The sequence below is a fragment of the Haematobia irritans genome, chromosome 2 (genome assembly GCF_050003625.1).
Source record: "Haematobia irritans isolate KBUSLIRL chromosome 2, ASM5000362v1, whole genome shotgun sequence".
NCBI classification, from domain to species: Eukaryota; Metazoa; Arthropoda; class Insecta; order Diptera; family Muscidae; genus Haematobia; species Haematobia irritans.
In genome coordinates, this window is record NC_134398.1 from 62,046,611 (window position 1) to 62,055,808 (window position 9,198).

Below are 9,198 nucleotides of genomic sequence, written 5' to 3' on the forward strand. Positions count from 1 at the left end.
GAAATGATTTAGTTATATTATATTTAATAGTAATATATTTAATACTAATTTTGGTGGTGCTATGGAAAGCAAAGAATGTTATACGATGTTGGAATACGAAACAGCTGCCACCAATTTGGACACCATTTGTATCTATCCAGTTGGATTTTTTAACACGATATTTTTAAGTGCAACAAGTATATACGGCCGTAAGTTCGGCCAGGACGAATCTCATGTGCCCTCCACCATGGAATGCGTAGAAACTTCTACTAAATGCTGTAATCCACAATCGAATACTTGGGTTGCGGTAACACTTGCCGATGGCAAGGTATCTTAAAACTTCCCATCAAAAAACTGGAAGTTCTTCTAAAGGGGCAACATTAAAACCACTTCTGAAAGTGTCCTCCCAAAGATGTTCTTTATTTTAACTACACAGGATGTTATTTTTATTCAATTTTGCTCTCATTTTTTAAATGGGTATTTTTAAGGTTTTTATACCCTTCGCCACTACTATGGTACAGGGTATAATAAGTTTTTGCATTTGTATGTAACGCCCTGAAGGTACAGTCATAGATCCATCTTTTAGTATACCGATCGTCGTAGATTTAAATTCTGAGTTGATTTATACAGTACAGCTCGCAGTTTAAGTCCGATCATCCCCAAATTTGGCATAGGGTATTATTTTGGATCAGAGACAATCGCTATTGATTTTGGAAAAAATCGGTTCAGATTTAGATATATAAAATATAAAAAATAATAGCACGAAAATGTTCAAGGTTTAACTTCGTTTTTTAGGCGAGATGTATCTTTTTGTATTGCTGTATTGTGTCGAATTAGAATAGTAACAACACCAAATATGATCAGAAAGTGAAGACCAGATTTGATCAAAATCCACGCCGCAGTGGTAGAAAACTTACCGGTGAGCTAAAAACATCACAAGAACGCTTCGATTAAAGTCAAAAAATTTCCAAAGAATGCAAGAGCTCTCCAATACACAACAAAAGTTAGACTGGAAAGATGCCAAGGAGTTTATTCGCTTCCACGAAAGTGGCAAGTAAACAAATTTGGTTTTATGCGATCAGAAGCCATTCCAAATTGTGCAGCTTCGATTGACCATCAGAACTTAAGCGCAGCCATTGGTGAGTGACTTAAAACGAACAAAGACTTAAAAAGGAGGCTCCTCGCTTCATTATTGCTACTCAATGGTCACCAAAATATGGCTTTCTCATTTTGAGGATAAAGGTTGGCACTAAAAATCTCCAAAGTGTTGATCCTTTTAAGGCAGCGTTTCACCCCGAATGCGCCAAAATACTTCAGAGCCAATTTCGCGCAGCGTGTGACTGCTTTGTGGGCCGCTTGAAGGCCATAAATCGTGCCGAGGAAGCCAATGCGAACAAACATAAGCTTATTCTATAAATTGATATTATTGTCCATATTTTGTGATTTGGAACAATGACGTTGCTCTCATTTTTTAAATGGGTATTTTTAAGGTTTTTATACCCTTCGCCACTACTATGGTACAGGGTATAATAAGTTTTTGCATTTGTATGTAACGCCCTGAAGGTACAGTCATAGATCCATCTTTTAGTATACCGATCGTCGTAGATTTAAATTCTGAGTTGATTTATACAGTACAGCTCGCAGTTTAAGTCCGATCATCCCCAAATTTGGCATAGGGTATTATTTTGGCTCAGAGACAATCGCTATTGATTTTGGAAAAAATCGGTTCAGATTTAGATATATCTGACATATATAGTTATCACGGATCTGGTGATAATTGGCGCACTTAAAAAAATATTGTCGTGAAGTCAAAGATTTCATGTCTTTAAAATACGAATTCAAATTTTGCTTAGCATAGAAGACGCATTTCTCTAATATAAAGTTTTTTTCCTTGTCCAAAAGTCATTAAACTTTTCAAGGAAGTCGTATTGTCCTTTTAATTAATTGATTTCACTTAAAAATGGGTATCATAACATGAAAGAAAAAATGTTCTCAGGAAAAATCTTTACATTTAAAGAAATTGTCTTTAAATTTGTTGTCTTTTTGCATCTTGTCTACAAAGCAAAAATAGGACATGTTTTTCAACACTTTATTTTAAAGACTTTTTTACATGAAACATAGCATAATCTCTACTGGAAGTCGAAAATAATGTTGTGGTCAACTCGTTTTTAAAGGACTTTGATAGCTTATGAAGAAAAACAAACTGAAAAAGCGAAAAATTAAAATTTGCTTCCTAGAAGCAAGTACACAAACTCCAAATGAGAATTGTGTCTTAAAAGTATCCTTACTGGTATTCTCCGCTTCTTCGGCTCGGAATCAATACCAAAATTTTTAAAGTAAAGACAAAATCTTTGGAACGGGGTATGATTTTTTACGTAATAGTCAGATCTTTCTGTACTGAAGATAATCAAAAATAGGTGTTATAGAAGAAGAATAATCGGTGAAGGGAAATAGTTTGCAAAATCTACCAAAACACTAAGGCCAATTTCGTTTCGGAAAAAATTGCTCTCACTGTATTCCGCTCAAATAATAGTTCCATATCAAAGTTATTGTTATTTCACACAGAGAAGAAACATGATTGTCACAATCAAATTCGAAGAGCAAAATAATATGATAGGAGCTATTTTTGCGGCGACCATTTAACATGTTCACCTGCAACCATGTTGGCTCAGTAAAGATAGTTCTAAGAAAAATAAAACTTTCCTCATCTAAAATGTTATTATATGGATAAAAAGAATTTTGTTTGAATCAAAAGACAATGGTCACAATCTAAAATGTTAGGGCATTCGTCAAAAAAAGGTTTCTTCCAGCTAAAAGAACATGGTCACCACCTAAAATGTTTTGATCTTTATGAAAAAACTTTTTCGTCGTCGAAAAAAGGACGCAACTTGAGAAAAGAAAACACAAAATTAAATTTATTTATTGGTTTTTATTTATTTATAAATGAAATCATTCTTTATTTGTATTTACACGCAGATAAGGAATATGATCACCTCAAACATGTTTCAAGAGCAAAATGTTATTTTTGTATGGTGACCATGTAACATGTTTGTCACTAAAATGTTATTGTCTCGTGAAATATAACCTGCTTGCCGAAATCAGATACATGATTTCCGAGGAAATAACATGGTTGCGAAAACCATGTTACATGGTCACCACCCAAAAATAACATTTTGCTCTTAAAACATGTTTGAGGTGATCATATTCCTTCTCTGGGTGTATAATGTCGTGCAAGCAAACATCACATATTTTTACACACTCTATTTTGTTTCAATTTCAACAATAAGTAATCATTCCATATTTACTTCGTACCCATCAAATGTACCAATGCATACATCATGTAATTGCAAACCAAATAAATTATACCATATATCAAAATGTATAACAAAAAACGGGTACATTTTTTCAATTACACTTTCCTTTTTTGTGTTGATATGAAACCACGTGCCACTTCTGAATAAATAAATTAACACAAAACCAAGTAATTCCGTATTCTCCGACCATTACAAGAAACAACAAACACACGACTGACGCGCAAAATGAAAATGTTTTTATAAAATTATTTTCGCTGCAAAAAAAATATAAAATTAAATGGTCACGAAAACGATGTACATGGTCTTTATGGCCATGTAATGGTTCTAGACATGTTTATACGTAACCTATAAAAATACTTTTTTCCCAGCAAAAAAGTAAAAAAAATGAATGGTCAGGTACATGATTTTCCCGAACATGTAATGGTCTCAGAATCGATCATTTAAATAATAGAACATGTTTGCGGCATTTGAGAACCATTTAAATGCTTATTTTTCTCCGCTCGAAAATTATTTTTACAAAGATAAAATACGTGGTTTTCGCGACAATTGCATACTCTAGATAAGCATTAAATTGATGCGGCAACCATGTCCAAACATGTTTTTTCTGTGCGTGTTCATAATATTGGTAGGCATACAGAATCCAAAAGCTATGACAGTTTCTTTCATATTTTGCAATTAAATTCGGGAATATTGCATCTTTTACGAGTATTCCAATCGAAATCGTAATAAGAATACTATCAAATATGGGAAAGGTTCGATATTTACGAAATTTAAATTAAATAATATATTTTGGTCACAGTAGTATATACATATATGGAAGCTATATATAAACCTTAATTGGAACTTGTAATATTTTGATATATATTGGTGGGGTTACCTCGCGTCCTTTTAGATCTTATCTCTTTGTTTCGGTCTCTTCTATTTCATTCATGAACGATTTTACAGTCCTGTATTTTTTTTTGCTGACATTCGTGTGTACACAAGTAATTAACGTTTAAGCGTTTCCTTTGTTATATCATTATTCGTTTTTGGTCTTTGTTTTGTGAGCGATTTCTGCCGTAATTTGAACAATTCAATTTTTATTTTTGAAGAGGTATTGTGGCGTTCTGTCATGTTTCATGTTCATTCGAACATTCGTAGCCATTTTCCATGTTAAACATCAACTCGTTTCCTAATTGAAGTTGAATGCGTAACAACACAGATTAAAGCCAAATAAGAGTCCCTCATGGAAATATTCACAATCAGTAATGCAAGAACGCGTAGAAAATGATGAGTTAGATTAGTGGAATTTTATGTAGGGAACGTTTGTTTAAATATTTCATTGAGAAAATGTCATTTCAATAAAAAGTTAATTGAGTGGTATTAATCTATTAATTTAGGGATTAAAGAAAACAATTTTTTTTTCTATTTAAGTACATTATACATAGTGTTACCAAATTATCAAGAAGGTTTTACAATACCCTCATGTATACTTTTCAACACCCTTTTAAAAATATCACGTATTCTGTTCAGGGTTATATGGTCTCTAACAACCATGCAAAAATTGGTCCATATCGGTCCATAATTATATATAGCCCCCATATAAACCGATCCCCCGATTTGGCTTGCAGACCCTCTAAGAGAAGCAAATTTCATCCGATCCGGTACATGGTGTTATTATATGGTCTCTAACAACCATGCAAAAATTGGACCACATCGGTCCATAATTATATATAGCCCCCATATAAACCGATCCCCAGATTTGGCTTGCGGAGCCTCTAAGAGAAGTAAATGTCATCCGATCCAGCTGCAATTTGGTACATGGTGTTAGTATATGGTCTCTAACAACCATGCAGGAATTGGTCCACATCGGTGCATAATTATATATAGCCCCCATATAAACCGATCACCAGATTTGATCCCCGGAGCCTCTTGGAATACCAAAATTCATCTGATTCAGTTGATATTTGGTACGTGGTGTTAACATACGGCCTCAAACACCCATACAAAAATTGGTCGAAATCGGTCCATAATTATATATAGCCCCCATATAAACCGATCCCCAGATTTGGCTTGCGGAGCCTCTAAGAGAAGCAAAGTTCATCTCATCCGGCTGAATTTTGGTACATGGTGGTCTCTAACAACCGTGCAAAAAATAGTCCACATCGGTCCATAATTATATATAGCCCCATATAAACCTATACCCAGATTTGAACTCCGGAGCCTCATGGAAGAGCAAAATTCATCCGATTCGGTTGAAATGTGGTACGTGGTGTTAGTATGTGGTCTCTAACAACCATGCAGGAATTGGTCCATACCGGTCCATAATTATATGTAGCCCCCACATAAATCGATCCCCAGATTTTACCTCCGGAGCCTCTTGGAAGAGCAAAATTCACTCGATCCGGTTGAAATTTGGTACGAGGTGTTAGTATATGGTCTCTTACAACCATGCAAAAATTGGTCCATACCGGTCTTAATTATATAAACCCCATTTAAAGCGATCCCCAGATTTGACCTCCGGAGCCCTTGGAGGAGCAAAATTCATCCGATCCGGTTGAAATTTGATACGTGGTGAAATTTGGTACATTGCACTAGTATATGGCCGCTAATAACCATGCCAAAATTGGTCCGTATCGGTCTATAGTTATATATAGCCGATCTCCAAAAATAATCTTCCAAATTCCTATAGAAAATTTTGTAAAAATTTTATTATTATGCAAATTTTTGTCAACATTTTATTTCTGTAGAAAATTTTGTCAAAATTTTATTTGTATAGAAAGTTTCGTCAAAATTTTATTTGTATAGAAAATTTTGTCAAAATTTTATTACTATACAAAATTTTGTCAAGATTTTATTTCTATAGAAAATTTTGTCAAACTGAATTATATACGTATTTAATTGGCTTTTTTTTTTGTTGTTTAATATATACTCCGTATGGATTAACTTACAATTGAGAAGACGGTGTTAAAAAGTCTTAAGATACCTTGCCATCGACAAGTGTTACCGCAACCCAATTAATTCGATTGTGGATGACAGTCATCAGTACAAGTTTCTATGCAATCCATGGTGGAGGGTACATAAGATTCGGCCTGGCCGATCTTACGTCCGTATATACTTGTTTTTTCTTGGTTCGTCAAAAGAAATCGGAACGTACGACGAGTAAGGCAAAACATTTAGGAAGAAAGTAAATTACAAAATAAAACAGTGGAAAATATATAAAAATTACAAAGGGATCTTCAGAAATAAAAAAAAGTTTAGTTCCTCTTTATTTATAAGTAGTCCAAGAAAAGTTGACAGACTCTTTCAAAAACAAAAACGGACATTAAGTTCGAGTTTTGCCGCTAAATTTATTTTTCATTTTAGCGGAAAAACTCGAATCTGTAAAAGCAGAATAACAGAACTTTTTTGCCAAATTGTATTATAACTTGGCGAGGAATGATCCAAAGCAACAATTGAAAAAGTTTATTTTCTTTAAAATGAATTATTAAAGAAAAGAAAACATGAAAACAATGCCATTTTAGAGCGATAATGTCATCTTAATACCGACCTTAAAGGTCAAAATGATATTCAGTACAAAATTATTCATTAACACACTGTTAGAAAAATATGTTTTTCATATGTTCCGATATAAACAAAATGTGTTTCGGGCACGATTTTAAACCACAATATATATAAGTGCGAACATGTAATGTTCCTAAACTAACACTAAATGTTTGGGACATCTATGTTAATATGTTAGAATATATTATGTTTGGGGTATCAATGTTTCATAAAAATCATATGTGTGAATACAAACATATATAAATTTACAAATTTCGACTAAACATACATATGTTGTGATATTTTATTCAAAGCGACAGAGAGAGTATAGAGAGAAATAGAGATGGAAACCGGGAGAGTTGACGAAAGATATCAATATAACACAGCAAAAGAGTCAAAAGAGAACAATTTCTGTGAAACCGCTTGTATGTTGTTTCGGAAAACTGTTTTATGATAAGGCCAAAAATTTGATATGTTTAAGTCTAAATATTATTTAATTTGAATAAAGAGAATATACATTCTGAACCAAGAGAATAGACATTTGAAAAACAAACAGCTTATGTTTTCGCCTTGAGAGCAGCATTTTATGTATGTGTGGACATGTGTTTTGTTTATCATTTTGGCATTATGGGCACAATTTTTTTCTTGGTTCGTTAAAAGAAATCAGGGGTCTTCATAAAAATAACGAAAGGGCACTATACTCTTTTTAGAGTTGGGACAGTAAAATGAAATAAGGAGGAAATAGTGAAAAATTACACAGTAAAATGTAAAAAAACAAACTTTAGTTCCTCTTTATTAAAAAGTAGTCCACGAGGAGTTGACGGACACCATCAAATATAAAAGCGGGCATTAAGTTCGAGTTTTACAGCTAAAACAATTTAAAAAGTTTATTTTCTTTAAAATGAATTATTAAAGAAAAATAAAAGGAATTTTAGAGCGATGGTGTTAAATGCTAGTAAAAAACTGTTCACTCCTAAATAAATTTATGTTTATATTATAAAATTATGTATGTATGTTTATACTCGACTCCACGTTCTTCTTTTGTTAGTTTTTGAATTCCTTCCAAATTTTAAAGTTTTGTACAAAAACAGTTTTTTATTACAAGATTGTTATTTTTGCAATAAAAAATAATATTTTATCCAAAAATCAGTCAATTTCGTTTATATCAAGCACTGTTACTGACTATAAATCTTTAATAACACACATTTCGAAGTTTCATTTAAAAAAATTAATATAGTATAAATATAAATGTGTAAATTAAAAAAAAAAAAACAAAAAAAAAATGTTCGGTCGGAGCAGGGATTGAACCCACGACCCTTTGCATGCAAGGCAGACATGCTAACCACTGCTCCACGTGGCAAACAAATGTATGTTTCTGTTAAATAATGTTATGTTTGCATGGGCTCGTGGGCGCTGCAAACTATGCTATATAAATGTAACTTAAAACGATAATTATCTACTGGTGACTATAACAGCTACGTAGCCCAGTGGATAGTGTGTTGGCTTACAAACTGTATGGTCCTCGGTTCGATTCTCCGTGCAGGCGAAAGGTAAAATTTAAAAAATTTATAAAAGTGAATAATTTCTTCAACATTATTTGTATTACAGAGAAAGGTTCCAATAACTAAAAAATTTCGTGGAAGTGAAAATTACGAGTATGTTAGGGAATGAACACAATCGTGTTTGGGAAAAATTCTTCCAAGCATATAATATTTTTGGCTCAAAATGCTTCCAAACATATAATATGTTCACATATAACAAACATATTAATGTTTCGGCAGTATGCAATAATATATGTGCTTCCTGCCAAATATGTTTGGAACATATGTTAAAGAAGCGATTTTTTTTGAGGGTGCAAATATTCATATTTATTTGTATTTCTAAGTACGATAAATTTTAAATGCATTTAAAATTGTGTTAAATGCTAGTAACGCCTAAATAAATTTATGTGTATATTTTAAAATTATTTACTTTTTTTGTTAGAGTTTTGGAATTTCTTCGAAAATCTCAAACTTTTATACCAAAAACATTTTTTTGTTATAAAATTGTTATTTTTGCAATAAAAAAATAATATTTTTTTCAAAAGCTTAGTTCATTTCGTTTATATCAAGCACTGTTCGTTTGTAACTGTAAATCTTTAATAACACACATTTCGAAGTTTCAATGTACACAGTAGTTAAACTAACGCTAAAGTTAACTTATTTTTATTGAAAAAAAAAATATATATATTTGCTTGTAGTTGAATTTTATTATTTTTGTCGCAATTTTCCACAGCTTAATGAAATCTTATTTTTTTTAAGTATGTCTCAAACATTTTATGAACTAAACGTGAGTATAAAGTTCAATGACCGTACACATAAGTTCCATATGAACTTAAGCAAAA